The 22019-nt window shown below is 38.0% G+C and overlaps 1 protein-coding gene across 4 annotated transcripts in view; it reads left to right on the top strand.

Moving 5' to 3' along the window:
• The window catches only part of vwc2l (von Willebrand factor C domain containing 2 like), a 61030-nt gene that overhangs the window by 26721 nt on the left and 12290 nt on the right, over nt 1–22019 (top strand). The gene's annotated exons all lie outside the window — the stretch shown is intronic.

The following is a 22019-nucleotide window of genomic DNA, read 5'->3' as shown; positions in this document are numbered from 1 at the left end:
ACATCAAGATGTTAGGCCTGGGAACTCACAATTGGCATGCCTTAATCTGAATAGTTGTCTTTCAAAATCCCTCTGCACGCAACAGGATAGCGCTACAACCAACCAGAGCTACAAACGGCAGTGGATGAGTGAGTCTCATGCTTTTTTCCACCAGCGGAGTTAGTTGATATTTTAAACTTGAACAATCTGGTCATCAAAACTCTGAACACATCTTCGTTTTTTAAGAATGACTTAAGTGACTTAAAGCTACACTGTGTGATTTTTACCCCCATCTAGCGGTGAAAAGGTATATAACCATCCAGTGAATGTTAGTTTCTGTTCCTCTCAATTCCAATTTCGTTTTAACTCCTACGGTGGCCAATGTAGTCCAAGATTAACATGGCTTCCAGTTCGACCTCGTCCATGAGTGTTAACTCAAACGTAATCGCGAAAGCCGAAGCTTGAATTAACGGGTATGTCCCTCTTTGCCTAATGTACTTTCAAGATGGAGAGGAAACATGGCAACCGACATTAGAACCCCTTAACCGTGTGTATTTTCAATGGCATATTATACACTCACGAGAATACTTTATTACTTGACAGTTTCAGTGCAAACTACAAACTGTTCAAAGGGCTTTAAACAATTCCAGATGATGAATAAGGGTCAAAATCAACAAAACAAATCTTTTCCTATGAACGCGCATCACAGAATAGAGCAAGGAGACCATTTGAGCATATAAAAGTTAAACCTTGTTTGTTTTTTTAAATGAGCGATCATTTCGCTTGATAAGACCCTTATTCATCGTCTGGAATCGTTTAAAGCCCTTTGAACAGTTTGCAGTTTTAACTGAAACTGTCTTTTGGACCTTGAATCGTTTGGTTCCTAGTAAAGTGCATTATATGGAGAAAAATGTTTGTTTGGTGCACACCAGGGACCAGATGGCGAGTAAATTTTCAGCAAAAGTTTTTTTTTTAAAAGTGAACTACTCCTTTAACTCCAAGTCCTCCATAGTCGCGGCCAAAGCCGATTTGAAAGACCGCTGCTCGCCAGCAGCATCTTCTTTGTTAAGTAGCTGGGAAATCACCTATGGAAATCACGCAGAACCATCAGAACTCTGCTGTCATTATGTTAAGTCCGCCCACTAACTCTATACATGATGTGATTGGCCTGTCCAGAGTTTGTTTTTTTCCAGCTCGCAAGCCAACGGAGAGTTGCTAGACCACACTGGAAATTATTTTTCAGTGACCACGGTGACCACATTGCAAAATTATTTTTGCTGCCGTTAAGAGATGGTCCTCACTGCAGAACACGAAATCCTTACATATACCTAAACCTATTCATCTCCACCCCCTGATCCCTAACCCCACCCTTAATTCTACCCATCTCCTCCCCCTGATCCCTAACCCCACCCCTAATCCTACCCATCTCCACCCCTTTGATCTGGATCCAACTCCGTCCACTGGATCTCGTGTACTGCAATGAGGTGGCCGCTAGGGGTGCGTCTAGATTTCTAGGCTAGTTATAGTGTGATATAAAAGACATCTCTATGCACAGGTTGTTTAAAAACCTCTCAAACTTTATATTAGATCTCAGTTTCACCAGCAGGCGAGCTCTGATTACCAATCCTCTGCTCAATTACAGGGGGAAATTTGGTTCAGATAAACAGTGTCCCATTGATTAAGACCATGCTAAGAAGGATTAATTGGCCAAAGGGGGCTCCTCTATCTCCTTTGACTAGATACACTATAGTCAGCAAGACCCAATTCCAAAATTACAATTATTGGATTCCAATGGCTCACTGCATGGCCAAGGGCAAGCGATATCCCTGAGTCAGTCCGATACAGTGGCACAAACACAAAATGTAAGCTCAGTGAATCAGTGGGATGAATAAAATGTGTATCGGTACTGTGTTTATAGGCTAGTCAACCTGTAGCACGACTGGAATGTTACTGTAGATTAGGCAGCAAGAGATAAATGTTAACTTTTATTTAAGATTAGGATAATAAATACACAAAATATTTACATTTATAATAAATATAAATTATGTGAATATGGTGCACATGTATTCATTCAATATGTAGAATATTTAAATCAATTATAATTAACAAATGAAAATATTACATTAAATCAGTCAAATTAATACTAATAATAATAATGCATGGAAGTACCAGTGACTTTTTCAATGTGATAACATTGTTTTACTACACTAAATAAAAAGTACTGTTTTTTTTTAAAGAAGTTTTATGGGGGTAAAAATATATGACAGTATCAGACAGCTAACCTTTTTGTTGACGTTATACATTTTAACAAGCTAAAATGACATCAAGTTTGCGAATTGCAACCAAATTCCTGTCTTCAGTTTTAAAGAAATCTTGACGCTCTTTAGTGTGCCCCAGGAGGCGTGTTTGAAAATAGATTGGTAAAAAAAAAAAAAAAAAAATCATATCTAATCTTCCAAGTGTAACTTTAAAATCTATAAAATTCCCTCCCTTTTCCCTTCTGGCACACGTTGACCTAAATTCTCCAGAATCCACATTACTAAGAGAAGTGTGGTGTAAGGTATTGTTGCTAAATAGAGACCGGCTGTGACTTTATGCGTTACTAGCGCAGAAAGACAGCCAGAGATATGCACACACAGATACACAAACCTCGCCTACAGCCTGGAAGAGAACTAATCCAGACAGACAGGGCACGGTCACAAGCTTGTGGTGGTGGCATTTTAGTGAGGCTGCGGTGGACCCCGTCCCCTGGAGGAAATAACCAAGTCTGCTTCCAAGATCTTTAGACGGGTCATATTAGGAAGATTCAAATCATTTCCTTGATACTTTAGGATAAAAGTGTTCAATGCAGGATATTAAAAAAAAACCTGCTTTATCATGCAAAAATGGTGTTTACATCAGGGTTGGATATAATGAGTTTAATAAGTAAACTACGTGTACTAAGCAAAGATGATATACAGAATAAAGAAAAGTTTAAAAAAGAGCAAGATTTAACTGATTAACCACAGCCTATGAGAACCATCAAAGAATCAGAATCACATTTTAAAAGGGGCAAAACTTAAAACGCATCTAAAGGCTGCAAAATGATTACTTGGATTGACTTCGTTTGAACAAGAGTCTAGATGCGGTATAGTTCGGAGATTCTTGATGATTTCGCTAGGAGTGCTGGATGGTCCAGGTTGAATCCAACCTAGGTATCTTGAAGGTAATTTGCTGATAAAATTCCGGAAGTGTGATGCCTCAAAGACATTGAGCCAAGATGTTTCTAGACTTAAAGCCAGTCAATCCATCACACCCATTTTTAGAGAGGTGACCAATCAGAGAGTTTTTACCTTATTTGTATGCTTGGACAAAGAATTTGTGCAATTTTACACCCAAGTATGGTTAAAATAGAATGATACATTTTACAGTAATAATTACATTCGTATTACCGTCTATACTCGAATATAAGACAACCCTGAATATAAGACGACCACTCCATTTTCCAGATTTATTTTGGGGAAAAAATAGATTGTGGAAAAAATCTGTTTTCAACAGAAAATTACTTTAAGAGCAAATTTCCGAGGCGTTATTCCCAATGCCTCACATGAACTATGCCTCGTGTAGAGGCCCGCTAGACGGCGGAGACCGGCATATCCTATGCGCTTCCTGCATGGGCTATGACCATGCGGAGGCCGCACTCACCAAGGACAGCTGCCCTGAGTGCGACGGGATGTATTTAACCACCCTGCGGGATCGTCTGCTGGTTTTTGACGACGATCCGGCTCCCCCCCTCTCTCTCTCTCTGTGATCGAGCAACGCAAGAAAAAGTGCCGTTCACAGAGGATGCTAGAGTGGACGGAGACAAGCGAGCAGAGACTAGGGGTGCACGCTATTGACAAAAATGTGATATTGCGATATCGATAATGAATATTGCGATATCGATATTAATTTCAATATTTTTAAACAGATGTAAAACTACAAAAGTTATTGGAAAACGCATCCAAAAAGATTAATAAATAAAACAAGTTTTCTTACAACATAAGATTTATTTCAACTGACAGTCATATTGGACTTGTACAGCATTAATAATTAGGCCTACAGAACAGGACATGTTAGTTGTGTACACTACAGAGTAAAAGATAATAAATAAATAGCAAGTCTACAGAACACACTATGCAACATAAACGCCACTATATGCGTTTTCTTTGACTGGATAGCTATGACCGTAAAAAGACCTGGGGCCTCATGTATAAACGTTGCGTACGCACAAAATGGGCATAGAAATATGCACACGCATTTTTCCACGCGCACATCGGGATTTATAAAAAATAAACTTCGCGTAAATAAGTGCGCACCGTAAGGATGCTCTTGACCGTGCGTACACACTCTTTTAGAAGAGTATGTGTTTTGGCGACACCGATGGTGAACTGGAGTCAAATGTCTTTTTGCTTACTATTAGACAGAGAATCTAAAGAAAAATATACATCTACAGAAAGATAATACAAATATAATTTCACAAACCTATCATCACTTGAAGCAAACATCCATCCCTTCTTAAATGACCGCGCCAGCACGCACGTTGGGCCGTTTGGTGAAACTGACGTACATATAGCCTACGGCAGATGAAGTAAAACCGTAAATCTTCATAATGAGTCCAAATCATAAATACAGTCCATATTCACAATAACAGTTTAAATAAATAAGAGAATGGTTTAAACTATGTTTTACTTCTGATATAAACATTTAGATTAAATATGACATTCTCATTAATGGAGTTAAACTCTTAAACTACATGAAATCATTACTGAGAAGTTACAATATATGAAGAGTTCAGATGCAAAAGCCTCTAAGTGCCATTTGAAATTTTCTTCTAGAATGGTAATTTTTGTCAAGCTTGTATATTTAAGTTCAGTAATTTCACTTTAATGATAATTAATAGGTAATCTTCATTGCCATTTAAAGCCTAGTTCACACTACATGATTTTAAAATGTCGGGCTGAACTGTGCAGTTCACACTACATGACTTGCTCTCAGTGAAATCATGAGTGTTCAAGTTGTTTAGCTGTTCACACCACACAACACAACGTGATTGATCCACAACAGGAGGTAACTCACTACACGAGTTAACAACGCACTACATAGAGATACAACCACGATCGGATAAGAGCATATCATTTGTGACTCAATGAGAGCTGTTTCAGTACTATAGTACGGTCTAAATCCTGAAAAAAATCAAACAAATAACGAGTTGACAACAACACGATCCTATCTGGTCTAGAAACCATGTTTTGTCACGAAAAACCACGCAATAAAACGAACCAGAAATGACGCGAAACTGCAGAGAAGAACACAACACGCGAATATGGACGTCAGACAGAAACTAGTGCTGCACACTGTTTGCTCGACGATCTGCTCTGAGAAAAAAAAAGCAAAAAAGAAAAAGTAAGATTTACCTGGTGTCCTCAACCCATGCGTTGCTATGATTGGCTGTACTCATGACATCACTGAGATTGAGTCGCGCGACTGCTCGGGATATCTAGCATGCTAGATATTTTTCTGAGCTCGGTGACCTGTCTGCGAGCTGTCTTTGGTGCGTTGTTGGCTCTTTCACACTAACGGTTTGGCGAGTGTTAATCGTCCGCTAATCGCCCGCGATTTGCACGCGATAACACCCTGACTTGTCGGCGACTCAACGATTTGCAAATCGGGCTTAAATCGGGCTTAAAATCACGTAGTGTGAACTAGGCTTAAGTGAAATTACTGAACTTAAATATACAAGCTTGATAAAAATGATCATTTTAGAAGAAAATTTCAAATGGCACTTAGAGGCTTTTGCATCTGAACTCTTCATATATATATATATATATATATATATATATATATATATATATATATTCAATAAATAGAAATAGACCTATTTGTTGTGGATGCATTGCTTTTGAACACTTTTCTTCTGGCATGCTGTGTTTTAACTAGAGATAATTGCTTATCATGATAATAGCAGATTGTCTGAGAAAACTGTTTCGTGCAAATAATGCACAACCATGTCTATCTCTTTCCATTAAAATATAAATCAATTAAAAATACTATTTGGCCAGTGGAAAAGATTGAGAAAAACTTTCTCTGAAATGTATTTAACACTATTTGATTTATTCATTCAAAAACAAGGCAAGGTTATAGGCTACTAAAAAAAAATGTTTGTAATAATGTGACGGCACATCCGCATTTCATATTTTCCTAACGTCTTGTACCGTTAAACTTGGTATCACGTGGATGAATAATCATATGCAAATGATATGCAGATGAGGATATGCATATTTAAACTAGGCGTTGTAATCTCCATATATGGTTATTTCGGGGAGGAGACGCACGTGCGCATAATCTCCCGCTGACTGGGTTTTATAAAGTGAATTCTGCGCAGGTTCTGGCGTACGAACGGTTTTATAAATCTGAAAATTTTTGTGCGTACGCAAATTCTGCCTTATGTGCGTACGCACACTTTAAGGATGAAATCTACACAAAGTTTTATACATGAGGCCCCTGGTGTAAATGCCCTGTGAAATGCATTCGTGACGTATTTGAATCTAATCGCTCAAACCACTTCAGGAGGTGGTCTGGGCCGCATTTCAGTTGAAACTGGACAAATGTAAATGCATCTCGTTATTGAATAAACCACATACGTAAAATGTACTCCTTCCAAAAACGCTAAAAATGAGAACGTTACAGGCTTGTCATGTTATGGCCAGATATGACGACGCGCGCGACTGCAACACGCATCACCGCAGATGAGCAGCTGTTGAACATTTCCTTTTCATCAAGCCAACGCGCAAACTATGGCAAATCAAAGTGAAAGTAAGTCGCAGACGCTTTTCACAGTTATCTTCATTAAAAGTAAATAAACGAACTGATCTTATTTTACCTGATTATCATAAAATGCAGCTCATAACTGTTGCTTTCGGTGACGTGCACTCCATTAAATCTGCATATAGCGCGGGAATTGAAGATCGTATTTTGATAAATTAGATAGCTATCCGATCAGTGAAAATGCATGAAGTTGCCAGGTGGACCGTGGCCTGATGTTTATACTTGTGCGCTGGTGTGCGCGTTGAGCCGGGGCAAGTGTGTGCGTGTGGGACTGTGTGGTGGGAGAGCAAGGGAGAAGTGAGGGAGTGACGGCGGTTAGCTTTGGAGCGAGTAGCGACTTTATATTGAGAAAAACAAAGTGTCTCCCCTATTCTTTCTGACCACTGTGGGAAATCTGTAGCATGAAGTGTTAAACCTCTATTGATTTAATATTGTTTATGGAGAAGGAGAATCAATAGTGCACGTCGGACCAGACGCATCATAAACAAAATATTGCATAATATCGTGACACTTTCGATATGGATATCGACAACGATATTGATTCGATATATCGTGCACCCCTAGCAGAGACCCGACCCCTTCTTCCCAGAGGTACATGGCGAGCTGACCAAGTCATGGAAGGCCCAATATTCAGAGCGTCTGAAACCCTCTTTCTCCTTGACGCTCAACGGCGTGGGAGAAAAAGTCTATCAAACGGTTCCTCCACTCGAATCATAGACAGTATAAGAAATGGACAGAGCCATCTCATTGGAACTCCATTGAGACAAGTGAAGCCCATTTTTAGCGATTTTTTTAGGACTTCCGTTCCTGACGCGCAGACTCAAACCGGCTCAAAGAGAGCTTGACGACGTAGATGTGACGTGAGCAACCTGTCTGTCTTCTAGTGGCTGTGGCATGAGAAATCTGAATCATTCCCTTCCGAAACTCGCAGAGGCGGAGAGTATGAGTAGGAGCTGTCCATGAGCTAGGAGCAAGAGAAACTTTTGCTAGGTATTCTGATTAATTATTTTGTCACTTTGCCTCCACGTTTCCCCGATTGCCCGCGAGCTTCTCCTCCTGTCCATACGGTAATCTCTCTACTGTGCGACAGAGAGTCGTGTGGTTATGACGCAATCGTTAGCCTAATTTTACAAAAAAAAAAAAACTGCTTCTACGAGGCCATAACATAAGCTACAAGGTAATGGAGCATTTTATACATTGTCATGTTTCTTGGATAAATAATGGACAAATCAAACATCTTCAAACGTCAATTCTTCAAACGTCTCAGATGTAAAGTTATTCGCTGTCAAAGTGACTCCATGGGAATCAATGGAAATGCTAACTCAAGTGAAGTTCTGCTACAAGATGGCGGCACACGGCCGGCTTCAACTGCCGGTCGATGGATTACCCCCTTGACTCGAATATAAGATGACCCCCCATTTTTCAGCCAATTTTTAGAACAAAAACCTTGTCTTATATTCAGATATAGACGGTAGTTCTTGCTTTCCTGGGAATCGAACCTTTGACCTTTGCATTACAAGCACCAATGCTCAACTGTTTGAGCTACAAAAAGGCATTTGGGAGATGGCGAAAGCATAAATAGTTTGTGTTAGCAACACATTATTAGCTGTTTGATAATGTAGTCAAGCCAAAGGCTAATCATATTAATTACCTTTGTGTGTTCGACGTTGTAAAGAGCGATACCATTGTGCAGCGTTTCCCTCAGTAAGTGAGTAGATCAGCTATTCTGAGCTGTTGTCAGTGACTGGAGGCAGAGCTAATTTGCATATTCATGACGTATATTAAATGAATCAAGGGTGTAGTTACATTCAAGCCATTTAAAGGAATGAAGAATTTTGTTTTACATCGAAAAAACCATTTAAATATGTCATTTTGGTGAGCAAAAATGAGTTCTAAGCAATACAATTATTGACCACAGAGGGTCTTTAAGATACGAGAAGAGATTATTTCAATAGCAAACAGACTAGGCCTGCAAACATTAAAACACTGATTCATACTTGCATCATTTGGGGGTTCACTACAACTACAGAGATATAACTCAGCTGATATGGCATAGGGACATCCACAACCCACGGGAAAATACTATATACAGTTGGCGACGGTTTGGTTGTGGGTAAAATGGAGCCAATGTCCTTTTTTATGTGTATTGCAAATTTTGCAGTAGACTCTAGAACACATAGCTGGTGATGTCTGGTGTTGGGGGGTTAGGGGCAATGTTCTCTCTAATGGCTCGTTTCCACTGAGGGGTACGGTACGGTGCGGTACAGTACAGTACGGGTCGGGTCGGGTACACCATGATCAGGCTTGCGTTTCCACCGCCAACAGTACCCTTACTTGATAGGCGTGGTATGCTGGAAAGAAGCGATCGACGTCATTTTCGCGCGAAGAAAGCGACATAGTAAACAACAATGGATGACAGACAGCAGATCTTGTTCTTGCTTCGAGGCCTGTTTGTCACTAGAAACAAGCGCTGGCATTAGGCGTTTCCAAGAAGCCAACGCAAAGTCCGTCTCAGGAGAATGATCCCGAGGACGCGAGTCCAGTAATTCTGCTAATGGTCCAGCGCGTTCTTGAAAGCGGCACTGAGCTCGCTCTGGCTCTGCGACTCCGGTTATCTATGTATGTTTATTTTAGGCAACAATAAAACGAAATATGTTATAAAACACCACTCTGCTTCTTTTCGATTTCATTTCAATACATTTTAAACATTCTAAAGCACATAAATGTGGTTCAGGCAACGCATAGATTATCACTGCATGTATGTAATGTTAATAACAAAACTAATTATAAAACAACCCTGCCTCTTTTCGTTTAAATTTAAAAATATTAAACATATTCCAGGCGATATCTAATGTAATGTATTGCATATCGCATTACAAATGTTGCAATAAACAACATTACAGATGATCTTGTAATAAAATAAATAAAAAATGACAAAACTATCTCTTTTTGTTGAATTTCAATTTTATCAATAATAGCCATTATAAAAGTATACGTAAAAGGTACAAAATACAGTAAAGCTTAAATAATATCAAGAAACAATTCAGTCAGTCAAATATACAAATTCAGCGCTCAAAGATAAACTTCACGTAGCCTTCTGCCAAAACTATTGGCCAGGAAACGAATTATAGATTCACGAGACCAAAGATCACCTGTTAGGTTTATACAAGACTAATTATATCTCATGTTTAACCACTACAGAGACGTCCGAGTCAGCGGCAAACATCAGAACGACTAGCCGAGGAAAGGCTGTTCCAGGCGGGGACACGAGCGCGAGCGTCCGGTGATCGCTTGGAATGGATCTCAGCCAAATTATCAAAAATCTATAAATAAACCACAGATTTGATCTTTAAAAAACTACTTTCTCGCCTGAAAAAGTCTTAAAACTACATTTCGTGACACAATAACAGTAGAATTATATTTCAACTATATGCTTCTAATGCCCTTGTAGCACGCGCGAGTGACGATACTCTGTCCACCCATCAGCGTTCTGCAGTGAGTCTAGCTCCACCTTTGAGTACCCTTTCACAAGTGGAACGGTACGGTTCGGCTTTTTGGTACCATTCACAACTTTTGACAGTGGAAACGCAAATAATTGCGTACCGAACCGAACTGTACCGTACCGTACCACTCAGTGGAAACGAGCCATAATTTTGTTTCTTTCTGAGCAAAACTTTTTTCTTCTTTAGGCAGACATTTTTCCCCACCTGAGCAAAATTATTCTTTATACCTGTACAGCATATGTAGAAACACAATGGTTTCAAAATTCAGTTGTATAGCTTTAACTTGAATGTGCCATTTCTATTTTATTTGACCCTTGATGTAACTTATTGGTATTGAATCATATTTTTGAAAAACAAGCAGTTGATTAAGAAGTCACTAAATGAAGCACATTTTAGGTTATCTGATATTTTTTAATCTTTTTAAAAACTAAAAATTTTTAGTCTTTACCAAGAAATCCTATGAAAAATAATCCAAAAAATCTTCTGCAGGACAGTTCAATTCTGTTTAAGTAAGAAAGAAAAGTAAGCTGTTACTTTGAGATGGTTTGGAAAAACCACAGTGTTTTTGTACAGTCAATGAATTGTGTTCAGGAGGCATTAAACCATCAAATTTAAATGATTGTTTATTGCTTATGAATTTCCAATATTTTCTTCAGCAGGGGGTTTCAAACTTTTGAATGGCAATGAGTCCTAAACAACACCCTTGTGAGGTTCTTTATTTAGCCTTAAAATATAATCAAATATAGGCCTAATATAATAATAAAAAAAATGAATTATTTGAAGTGATATAATATATCAGTTTAAATGCTTCAATTTGTTTACATATTATATTATTAAATTGCTAAATATTTTCAAGAAAAGTGAATGTGAACTCTTTTATAGTAATCTAACCATGCCTGAAACTCCCCCACACACGAACACATCGCTTTAAACTAATGATGTAGGCCTATTTTTAGATGTAGTTTGCACGTTGGTGGGTGTGTAATTGTTACCATTCTGTGTCCATCAACCATAATATCCACCACTTTAAATCAAACCACTCTTCTTTAATCTTCATCCACTCTTGAACACTATGATGTGAATTTATTTCACGTCTTTTCGTTTCTCGCTGCCTCTCGTATTGAGCTTTGGTCTGCACACACAACTCACTGCCAATAACAAACGCTCACATTGTTCTCTTTCTATGAAAGCTGTAAACTGCATTTACCAGTTTTCACTCTGTAGTGGTTGACCTGAGCACTGAAATTATTTCTCACTTAAACTACAAATCAAATGGATTTCCACACACATTTCGCGTCAGTCCTCTGCGTGACATTTTATTATTTTCTGCGCGGCAGCGGCTTCTGAAATGCATGCGCGCATCTCAGAGGGAACATTGGTTAGGGGTCCCCACCTCTCTCCTGTGCTATCTTTGAAGCTTGAGGAGAGCCCCCAGACACTGTCTCCGCTAGGATAGTCCAGGGGAGCAGAGGTGATAACAGTCTTTGAAGAAAAGTTGCTTTGTGACTCTTCAGGTAGGGCCAGTCATTTAGTTTTAACAAAAGGGAGAGGAGGAAGGCTCCTGTGATGCCTAAAACATCTCAGTCTCAGCCTCAGGCGTCATGCCCACAGACCATTAGCTGAACGTCTGATGCACACGGCACACAAAATTGGAAACACTAAGTAGTCATCTGATTTGTTAAATTCTCCAGGGTTTTTGGGAGACTTGTGTGTCCCTTTCTGTAAAGATCCGCCTGGAAACAAAACCATTGTGAAGCCACGCCCCCTCATGAAAGAAGAAAGTCGGTCATGTTTACAACCGTGACTTTAGCGTTGACTTTTACCGTGACTCATCAGGATCTACTGGATTTTCACAACTATGTGAAGTTCAAAGTTCTTGAATGTAGAATGCATATGCACTAGGGGTGGAACGGTACATGTATTCGTATTGAACCGAAACGGTACGGGCGTCACGGTTCGGTGCACGAATTTAAACAGAGAATACACGGTTAAAAAAAATGATAATAAAACGCACGTGCATATTAATTAATGTAATGCAGAACTACTGTTATACGCGGGTTCTTTAGGGACACATAATCTGTACCATCGGCTAGCTCTGAACCGTCTTTGCTCTGAACGCGCATCGGCTTTCAAACGTTGGCTTTATTTCAAACGCGCGTTCAAACATTGGCTTTATACACGCATCCTCGCTTTGGACTAGCGTCGAACTAGGCGCGAATTTGGCGCTCTATTCGCGTTTGTTGTGACCGCATAATTAACAGGCTGCAATGTCAAGATTGCAATGCTGGTGTGTGTGTGTGTGTGTGTGTGAGAGAACAGTGGAAACATAAAAACTGTTCTTATATTTTTGTACATTCACAATAAAACACATTGGTGCTTTTGTTTTGTCGCACTGTAAACTCTTGACAAACTGTAACCTACAACTGTCAGCCAAACAAAAACACACACACACACTGTTTTAAAAGTAAAACATATTTATCCAACTCCATTTCAAAACAGTCTGTGGGTTTCATCTTTTGGACATTTGTCATATTGCATTGGTCTTAATTTCTTGTCCTCGGAGCACTAATCTTACACATTCTAAATTAATTAAAAAAGAAAAATCGAATGTGTTTTTAATGGTAGTATTATTTTATACAGAAATCAATTATTTATAATTCAGATGAGAATAATGCTACATTGTTAATTAGCCTAATAATGTTGATTAAAATTACGGAAAACAAATATATTGATCTGAAATATAGCAAAATAATTTAAAAATTAATCCAGGAACAATTACCAAACAGGGTCCTTTTTACCAAACAAGGTCTTTTTGTCTTTTTATTAATTTAATTAATAAACTAATTATATAAAATTATTGTCAGTGCACTACAAATTAACTGGTTCTATGCATTTATTAATAAAACTTATTTAAAAAATAAAATGCCTTCTGTATTTTTTGTTTTGCTTTTCCCTCCAATGTACCGAAATCGTGCCGAACCGTGAGGTCTGAACCGAACCGTGACTTCTGTGTACCGTTCCACCCCTAATATGCACACCTGTTTTATATTGTAGGGACATTGACTTTTAATTTTCACCAACCTAAACATGACTCGGAACAAAACAAACTGTGACTGGTTGTTTAGCATGTCAGTTAGACTTAGCTCTTTAAGGTTGCAATTTTAGAAGGATGAAAGGCAAAATAATTAGTTCGAGGGACTTTATTTCAGTTCAATCAATTCCAATAGCATTGGTCAAAGGCTTTTCTAAACAGCCTGTCATGTAATCTCCCTCAGATTGTTCCACATGGACAAACTGAGACGTTAAATGTCAAGAGACACTTATCCAAGCATTGACGGAGCTGGCAGAGGATCAACAATGACGCTGGCAATGCCAAGTCTCAGTCAATCAAAATTCAGACATGACTGCATCATTTTTTTTTTTTGACTTCCATAAACATATAGCTCACATCTGACTCTCTTGCATGTCATTTCAAAATGAAAGATGTGGAAGCCTGGGTAGTTTCACTTCCTTTCTTAACGAACCTCACAGGAATGCAATAGGAGGTAAATTTATACTCAAAAACAGCCTCAAGAAACAGTGATGTGCTTGATTCTGATTGTTAATTGCCAAATTATGCCTCTAAACCTTGGCACTTGATGCAGCCTTGGATCCAGCCCATGTTAACCAGAACTTTGTCCAGAAATACTAAACACAGTTTGTGCACTGCTGGAAAGACAACAGGCCATGTTTCTATGTGGGTGAGCCAATCGTGGGCAAGTGGCTTCAGTAGTTACCATAGTAATTGCATACTTGTAGGTTGAAAGCTAATCTGAGGGCAATGACGTGGGCCTCCACTGCAACAGAGTAACTTCACCTATGATAATGACGATGATCTGAATGTAGAAAGAACATGTGAAGAGCAGGGTGAATTTAAAGCTGCAGAATTAAATGGAATAAAACGACACAAACAAAATACAACATACAGTACATATGTATGTATGCACTGCATATGTACCTCATTGTAAAGGAGATGCAACTGCATTGGACTCATTAATGTAGCAGTTACAATGGTTTACAAATTTCCACTGTGGAAGCAAAGTGCTCTAGGTTCATTTTATTTTCACAATAATAAGTTACTAAAAAAGACTCAAGGGTTTGCTGCATGAAAGTAAAAAGTTGACAATTACAGCTTAAGTGAAACAAAATGACCTTCGAAGTCAGGTACTGTACAACCAAGGCCAACTGCCATTTTTACTCTACTCACTTTTGGGTGAACTGAAAGAGAACTTTTTTTTCCCCTTAATAAACACAACGCTTGTGAAGACCCTTCATGAGACAAAAGTAATCACTTGGTGGTTTCTGCATTTCCTGTTCAACATAACAGCTGAAATTTTAGGCTTGATGTTTATAATATCATATTGCAATTACGGTATGTGTCAAAATAAACCAATATGATTTATTGAATCAAACTGCAACAGAAAGAACATCATATGTTTCAGAGATTGTACTCTCTGGGGTGTGTTTCCCGTACAACTATGTAGTTTGCTGTTTCACTGCCATAGTACGATGCATCGTTGGAGAAATCAACTAGCTATGACTGTTTCCCGAAACCCACTGTCGCAAAGTATCGTTCAACGACGTTGGTTTCGCACGTGGTGGAGTAATAACTACTTTTAATGAAACTGTTTGAGATCCAATTAATGATAGATTTGTTAATATAAATTACAGACATGTCATCTGAGGACTATGTCTAATTGTTCTCAGTTGTTTTGCTTTATTACCAGACTCAATATTTGGCTCGTTCTTACATAGTGGAGCGCGTTCGCAATTGCGCACTCTTCAAACACGGTACTTTAAATCTTTTGACAATCTAAAATACGTAAATTACATTGTATGTATTCTAAATAAAAGGCACCGGTTGTACTGAATGTCAGCTTGCTTATTTTGCTCAAGATAAGGATTTATTACCTCCAAATGTGATGCAATATAGAAACGATGCCTCTAACCACAGGTCGAGAGCTGTCCTTCAAACCACACAACTTTGCGATGCTGTTTGCGAATGTTCGTTTGAACGATGGTTTCGGGAAACACCGACTCGTTGAACTATGCTGATAACGACGGAACTTGCGACCATAGTTGGCTAACGATGCTTTCGGGAAACGCACCCAAGGCTAGGAAGGATAAAATAAAATATAAATATTTGATGAAAAACTTAAACTTGTTTTGTTTTTGTACTAAAGTTGAAGTACTTAAATTACTAAAATCAAAAATGAAAAGAACTATTAAAGCAATGATAGAAACATAGCTAAATAGAATCATTAACTATAAAAACTAATAAAAATTACAAAAGTACAAAATTACTAAAACTTAATTTTAAAAAGAAAACTAAAAAATAATACAGTGTACAACAGTGTTGGGGTAACGCATTACAAGTAATGCAGATTACGTAATCAGATTACTTTTTTCAAGTAACAAGTAAGTAATATGTTACTTTTAAATGTACAACTAAATATCGGAGTTACTCAAGTTTAATTATTTAATACATTTTATCTTATTTTTATGCGTATGCTTTTTTCTGTGAATTTCTTTTCTGTAAAGCACTTTGTAAACACTGTTTTTAAAAGGGGATATAAATAAGCTTTACTATGTTTTGCTCTTTATTTACTCTCCTGTCCCATGTAGAGAGAAATCAGGAGTAAGATGCAGAAGTGTTGTGCGCGCTGTGTAAACATGATGGTTATTGTAGTTCTAGACTAAATGTGAGCAGGAATTAATCTCACTTGCACAGAATTCAGTATTCCTCAAAAATGAATAAAAACAGTGAAACGGTTTCATTTTTTCAGAATTTTCTGCAATCCAGAATGGCACAGTTAAAAGAATTGTTTGTTTGAGCTGCGTCCTCTACTGTACAGGCTTGTTCATTTCACTTTTGGTGCGAAAGGGCCTTTACATTTGCCAAAAATAGAACTATTTTATTATTTAAAAACAAACAAGCAAACCCAGCCCAGATGATGAAAAAGTAATACAAAAGTGACATCATTACTTTTCATAAAAAGTAATGCAATTTTGTAACATTACTTTTAAAGGAATATTCCACAACACTGATAGTAAAAGCAGTACTGGCCAAAAGTGATGGATATTTGTTTTAATGACCCTACAAGTTCGATTAAACCATCAAAATGAGGAAAATATTTTGTATATTTTTAAACAAACAATTTAAATATGAGGGATGAACAAAACACTAAATTTGGTAAAAGAAATATTTTTATGACAAAAATTATTTAATAAAAAAAAACTGCAAGCTACAGGTTTTATTTTACTATGCAAAAAAGAAAATTCGGGAAATTTTTCTTGGTTCTCTGATGTCTCCACAATTTGGTGTTGTCACAAGTAAAACAATTGACTCCAAGCAGATTTTTGAATAAAGGGTGAGGCCGTAAATTTCCCTGGCTGGACATCACTTTTGGCCACTGCTGTAATTCAAAATATTAAATATGATAATAGTATATACTAAAATAATACTAAAATACCACAATACGGGACATAAGCTGTTTAACTGCCAATTTCGAACTAATACAAACTGCTTATTATAACCTTATACTGCACAATGTGCAATGATGTAAATTGTAATCAATGGACTTGGATTTTCATGACAAACTATAATCTTAAAACAGATGTCCTGGTCATTAAGGATTGACATCAAGCACAATCCCATCCGTTATCTGTTTGGTTCCTATCCACCTGGCCAAGGTGTCCTTGCACTAGTGACGCTCTTTTCTATGGGATGATGAATAACTGCTCTTGGCTAGGCTAGTTGTCCCGCATCTCTGTTTCACCCTCTTAAAAGGTTGCTTTTGTACTTTTGCCAACAGCTCATAATTTCTACTGATGGAAATCAAATATTTGAGTGCATATAAGACTCCTTCAGGTCTCTTAGGGGCATGCAGAATATTGTAAGAAGTAAAGCAATTTGTGCACCGCTAACCCCACCACCCTATTGCAAGTCTATTAACATGTCTGTGATGTGGTTAAAAGGCAATCTGGTGGTTTTCTCCCACAGTAAAAGGGAGGTCATGAAAGCTTGAACTCTTTTTGAAATGTGTGGCACCACTGACTTTTACTGACTTAGAGTGAGGACCATATTTCAGGAAATAATGCAACATCAAACCAGAACTATTTTTCAAGGACTTGCTTGTCATCAAGAATGGCCTTATATATGCTGAAATGTTGCTTCTGTAAATGCTGTTTTTTATTGGGCCAAATATGTTGAAAACACTTCTTAAGAGCTGACGTTTTGCCAATTCAGATCTAATTTACAAATAATCATAAATGGCACCACCACAATTATAAAGAACATGCTGTCAAGGCCTTATAGATGAAATTGCAGCTGTTTACAAAGAAAGACTCAATAGTGCTCAGTACATATATGTTTTAGAGCAGTACTTCATTCAAATTGCAGACTGATCTCATGAAATGGCAATTCGTATTTCCATTTTTTGGCGTGCTATAAACACACATAATCGTTTTTCAGCGTGTTTATGAACGCCGTTGACTTAACGTTACATTACTGTATATATAAATCTATGACCTACCCCAACCCCATCCCTAAACCTACCTGTCACTGGGGTTAATACGATTTATACGTTTTGCCTTCCCATCCCAGGAAAAAAAAATAATCGCTCCCCAGATGTAGATCTACATTTTGCTTTGTTTCGCTCGGACATTTAACGGTGTGTACATACACGCGGAATCCCTCGGACATTTAATGGCGTAGACATACACATTGATTGCTCAAAATCCGTATAGATAACACGCCACTTGACTTGAAAGTGGCGTGTATGTTTACGCAAAAGTCACGATGCCATGTTGCAAATTGAAGACGATTTCGATATATCTAAATATGTTTAGTGAAAGGTAAAACTCCGGAAATCTCCGTGTAAACAATGCGTGACGTAGACGCGCGAGAGATCACTTCCGGCATAACGTCTGGAGACGGTTCAATTCGGTTCAGTTGGACATCTGATTCAGATCAGTTCGACGGCTGTTAACAAGAGGGAAAAAACGATATAAATACTGTTCGTTTTCTCACACAAACCGCTCATTTCTTGTCTTAGGTCATCAATGTGTACTTACATTTACGAGTCATTAAATCATGTTTAATTTTGACTTCTCTGTGCATGCTCTTTGAGGTGGACCCCCTAAAACTGCATTATATGACTGACAGACAACACCGGTTTGACTGAAAAATGTCAAAATTGAAAATACTGTGGAAACAAAGACACCTACATCTTGGATGCCATTGAGGTTAGCTAAAACATATAAAAAAAACTAATTTCAAAGTGAACTATCCCTTTAAGTCAACGGCGTTCATAAACACGCTGAAAAGCGATTATGCGTGTTGATAACATGCCAAAAATGGAAATATGAATTGGCGTGTCACACGCACACTACTTCATGAGATCAGTCTAGGCAGAGAGTCGGAGTACTGCAGGAATTTGAAAATCCAAGCAATTCTTGCCGCTTGCCATTGTCAACTGAAGGATTTGGACGTTGACTGTTGCTCGTGTTAATGACATTAATTAGGTCTCGTTTACAAGGTGGAGATCTCAAATGGCTCAGCTGCACACAATGTCATGATCTTTCGCGATTTAGGGTGTTACACTTGTAGTTCAGTTCGCTTGGTTCGTTTAGTCTGGACCAAAAAAAATAAAAATGTCCTAGTCCACTTGACATTCACATCAGCATTTTAACACTGAACCTAAAGATACCGAATCTTAAAGGATTAGTTCACTTTTGAAAAAACTTTGCTGATAATTTACTCACCCCCATGTCATCCAAGATGTCCATGTCTTTCTTTCCTCAGTCGAAAAGAAATTTAGGTTTTTGATGAAAACATTCCAGGATTTTTCTCCATATAATGGACTTCAATGGGAACCGGATGGTTCAAGGTCCAGTTAAGACAGTTAATAACAGTTTCAGATGCAGCTTCAAATGTTCCTTTAAACGACACCAGACGATGAATAAGGGTCTTATCATGCGAAACGATCGGTTATTTCAAAACTTATTCCAAAAATGTAACTTTTCTAAGGACAAATGCTAGCCTTGCTCTATTCTCTGAGGCGCGTTTGTAACGTCACGTAATACGTAATTACGTTCAAAAGGTCACGGGCGACGTAGCCGGAAGTACAGAATCAAAATCGTCCGACATCGTTGTTTTTCCTTTTAATTCCTTTTTTTGTAAACGGTGTTTGAGCTAGTTTGCACGTTCAACCTATGCGTTCAACTTGTAAACACTGACTCTGTACTTTCGGCTACGTCGCCCGTGACCTTTTGAACGTAATACGTGACGTTGCAAACGCGCCTCACAGAATAGAGCAAGGCTAGCATTTGTCCTTATAAAAGTTACATTTTTGGAATAAGTTTTGAAATAACCGATCGTTTCGCATGATAAGACCCTTATTCATCGTCTGGTGTCGTTTTAAAGACATTTGAAGCTGCATCTGAAACAGTTATTAACTGTCTTTTGGACCTTGAACCATCCGGTTCCCATTGAAGTCCATTATATGGAGAAAAATCCTGGAATGTTTATCAAAAACCTTAATTTCTTTTCGACTGAGGAAAGAAAGACATGGACATCTTGGATGACATGGGGGTGAGTAAATTATCAGCAAAAGTTTTTTCAAAAGTGAACTAATCCTTTAAGGCATAGGGATATGTTCACAACCTGCCTGGTCGGCTTTTATTATGTATATTTCACAATGGAACTTACCGGAAACCCAAATCAATGCTGTGTTCTGGCAGATGCCCTCTTTGTATGTGCGTAGCCTACATATGATGGTATTTTGACCAGCTGAGAACTTGTGTAGAGTTTATAAAATGTTTAAAGGAGTCAAGACAGCAGCAGAAATCCCTCCACCGCACACATAAATGAAGATCTACTGCGAGGAGAAGCAGGTCTGGTTCCTGTCCTGAACTGTGATGGGCAACATCTTGACTAAAACTAGAAAAAACAGGAATGCTTCAGCATTCTGTCCTTATCAGGGTCATGTCCCGTTTTTGGTTTGTTTACATGTCTTTGGTCCGTGTTGCTTTCATATATTATTTGAACCGCACCAGAGTTCATTTGGAAGCGGACTGAGACCCATCTTTTCGGCAGTCTTGAAAACTCAAGACTACAATGGAGGCATTTCAAGGAATTCAAACATAGAGAGTGCTTTGTATCTTTGTAGACCTTTTTCATGCTCAAAAAGACACATTACACACTAAAGAAAGTTGTAAAAAAGCATAGAATGACGTTTTTTTAAGATAGGCCTACTATACAGCCAAATAGGGCTGGGTATTGAGACAAATTTCACAATTCGATTCGATTTCGATTCACAAGCTTGCAATTCGATTCGATTTCGATTCACAAGCTTGCAATTCGATTCGATTTCGATTACGATTCGATTCAATATCGATTATTTTGGATATCAGTTACAATAAATGGCAATTTTTCTCAAGGGAATCAAATCTCTTAACTAATGCTATAAACTGTGGGAGTCTAGTTGTAGCCTACTAGGGTTCATTAGCCTAGAAGGTAATAATGAATGAATCACTTAAATTACACTTTTATTTATTTTTATAATAAGAAGATTATATGAAATATAAACATTTAAATGGTGGCTGTCATAAAAACTTACCAGATTTATTCAATTATGCATTAAATATTGAAGAACATTAAGATTATAATGCATATGTAATATGGTGTATATATTTAGCAAAATGCTCCTCTCCAGAGTTATTTTTTTCTAGCTGACTAACGAGTTTATGTGGGTTTTCCGAGGTAAATATGACGATGACATTGATTACAAGCTGTCTAACTGACGTCTTTCCACGGTTGAAACGCTGATTGAGCTAATCAATGTGACATGATACGGATTTCGATAAGTTGTACTCTATCTTTAACACACTTTCAGATGCTCATTAATGTTTATTTCGCGCTGTGATTGGTATTATTAACCCGGAAGAGAGATCAGTGCTGCTGCTGCTTCTCTAGAGCTGCGTCAGAGCGATCTCACGCCACAGCGCCAAAACTCTATTTATGTTTTTGAATTTCTAAAGAAAATGGACGTAATTTGAAAATTGAGACTTTGTTTCATATCAATAGTAGCAAAGGACAAAGATTATTGCGATTTTTTTGGATGCGTGCAGCCGCGATACAACGTCCCATTCATTCAAATGAAACAGGATGACTAATCGATTCTTGAGACTTAAGAATCGATATCGGTTCGTAAAAATGAGAATCGATTAATATCGAGAAATCGATATTTATTACCCAGCCCTACAGCCAAACATAATATAATTATCATATATGAATACCACTGCATCATCAGTCCCCCATCAGGTCACCAAAGGTCAAGTGCTGTAATAGAGACAGTATATAGACCTTATTAAGAGCAGAGACATGACAGGAATGAAAGTAGGGAATAGACTAACCTTTTTTTTTTTTTTTCAATGGCATCCGCTGCAAAAAGCTATATAAAGTTCCGAGATCACTTATAATTTTTCACAGCTCATGCCGTCTCAGTTTTTATGTCTACTGACATTTCTTGGAAATCAGAAGAACAATTCAAAAACACATTAAATGTCAGTACAACCAGCTGAAGAGATTTACGTCTCCCTCACAGCCTCAATTTCATTCCTGCTAAAGATCAAAGATGGCGCTGCTGT

Source organism: Pimephales promelas, chromosome 7, assembly GCF_988280905.1.
Source record: "Pimephales promelas chromosome 7, fPimPro1.hap1.1, whole genome shotgun sequence".
Lineage (NCBI taxonomy): Eukaryota > Metazoa > Chordata > Actinopteri > Cypriniformes > Leuciscidae > Pimephales > Pimephales promelas.
This window is presented reverse-complemented; position numbering and strand designations above follow the sequence as displayed.